This window comes from Atheta coriaria, unplaced genomic scaffold, assembly GCF_025399875.1.
Source record: "Atheta coriaria isolate IRGN ID8LTWV9N9 unplaced genomic scaffold, Caltech_Dcor_3.1 hic_scaffold_31_pilon, whole genome shotgun sequence".
NCBI classification, from domain to species: Eukaryota; Metazoa; Arthropoda; class Insecta; order Coleoptera; family Staphylinidae; genus Dalotia; species Dalotia coriaria.
Window position 1 is genome coordinate 76127 of NW_027045473.1, and position 2540 is coordinate 78666.

The following is a 2540-nucleotide window of genomic DNA, read 5'->3' on the forward strand; positions in this document are numbered from 1 at the left end:
TCAGTTACGCATTGCTAACGACAACAACAACAGATGCTTCATCCATTACCGAATATTTACAGCATTGATTTTGATCAATTGGGACGTTCAAAATATTTTACGACCTTCTAGATTTATTGCCGGATATCATCAAGTACCTTGCACGCAGATGATAGAGAAAGACAGCGTTCATACCGGACTCAGGACAGCCTTCAGTACAAAGAATGCCACAAAGGACTTAAGAACTCGAGTGCAACATTTCAAAGATTAATGAACTCAATACTATCAGGTTTAATTGGAATAAAGTGTTTCGTTTATGTAGATGATATTGTTGTATATGCAAATACACTGGTAGATCATGAAAAGAAAATTATAGAAGTGCTACAAAGATTTAGAGAAAGTAAATTAAAGATTAACATAGAAAAATGTAAATTCTTGCAGAAGGAATGTGTATTTTTAGGTCATGTTATTACGGAAAATGGCATTAAGCCGGATCCAAATAAAATAAAAGCGGTGATAAACTTTAAAACACCACAAACGCCTAAAGACGTAAAATCATTCCTTGGTCTTGTAGGATATTATAGGAAGTTTATTAACAATTTTTCAAAAATAGCGTATCCCTTGAACTCACTGTTAAAAAAGAATGTCAAATTTGTTTGGACCCTGAATGTGAAATAGGATTTAACGAATTAAAACAGGCAGTAACTTCTACAGAGCCAATCAACCCTATCCACAATTCGATAAACCATTTATTACATAACATGTGACACTTGAACAAAAAAAAGGGCTAGGAAGTAATATTATCACAAGGCAGGAAATTGGAAGTGATAAACCGATAGCATTTGCAGTAGATACTAAATACGGCTGAAATAAATTACTCTACTACTGAAAGAAGAGAGATGAAGGCAATTTTATTCGGAATCAATCATTTTTAGGCCATACATATATGGAAACCAAATTTACAATTGTGACTGATCATAGTCTCATCACAAGTATTCAGAGTAAAGGATCCAGGAGCCAGACTCTTAAAATACCGATTAAGGTTAGCCGAATATGACTGCAACTATAGTTTACAAAGAAGGTAAAGCAAACACCAATGCAGATGCACTAAGCAGAATTTATGCAACTCAAAACTAGGAGAAATAGACGGTTACCTAGAATTTGAAAATTATACGAAATACAAAATCATAACTAATCCAAACATAACGAGCAAGCACTTCTTTATACCAGAAATGAATTAGATAGAAATGCAAACGTTGCTTTTATACCTAAGAAACCGAACATTAACAGCAACGAATTACAAATTTTCGACAGAAAATTCAACTTATTTTTGAAATCGAACAAAGAATCCCAGTTTAAATGACATACTTGTTTTGAATAATATAAGCAGTAAATATAAAAACAAACTAATATGCCTTATATACAAGGAATACGAAGTTGACACCGACGATTACGAAGAACTATGGATAGTATTAAACAAATTGGTAAACGTTTTACAAGAAATGAATTTAAAAGAAATAAACTTAATGACAATAAAGAATAATAGAAATTTCAAATGGGAAAAATTAGACCAGTTCTTAGATACTTATCAAAAATATTGAAAGTAGTAAATTATGACACGATAATTGCAGAAGGAATCCACAGTATTGCGAAGAGCAGAATTAGAGGTAATACATGAGTATGTGATTCACCCACTGGAGGACACCAAGGTGCAAGTAGAACCTATAAACATATGAAACAAAATACAGTTGGAAAAACATGAAGAAGATATCAAAAATATATCAAGAAAGTATGATTTTGAAACAAAAATAACTACAAAAGAAACCGATCAAGATACCGTTAGTAATCACCCAGTACATCTTCGCAGCCATTCTGAAAAAGATTTATTTGGATATTGTAGGACCATTAACATGCCAGTCCAATCGGGAAATAAATACATTTTAACGGCACAAGACGATCTAACAAAGTATTCAATATAATGAAAGCTATATACCCATGAGGAAGCAAAGACAATTTACCAAAGCAGCTAGTAAACAATATAATATGTAAATATAGAATTCAGATTTTAACATTCGATCAAAGGTACTAACTTTTGAGCAAATTATTTTAAGAAGGTATACAACGAACATACACCAATTACAAACAACATACCACCCACAGACAAATGGGCATTAGAGAGATCACATCGAACATTAGCGGAGTATTTAAGGCATTTCTGTACAAAAAATCAAACAGATTGGGACGGGTATTGCAACGACATGTTACGTATAATACCACCCACACACAGCAACAGGACACACACCATTTAACTTACTATTTGGTTATGAAGCTAAATTGCCTTCGGTATAACGAAACCCCAACCTCACTTTTATAGTACTTGTGATTATGTCTAAATTTGCGTTCAAAAATGCCAAAAGAAATTAGAAATTTGCAAATCAAACATAGGAAAAATCTAAAATTAAAGCCAAACAAAATTATGACGAACCCTTAGTAACGTCAAAGTATTTTTTGTGTCGGAGACCAGTACTTATGAAAACTGAGGCAAAGCAATACGTAGCGTA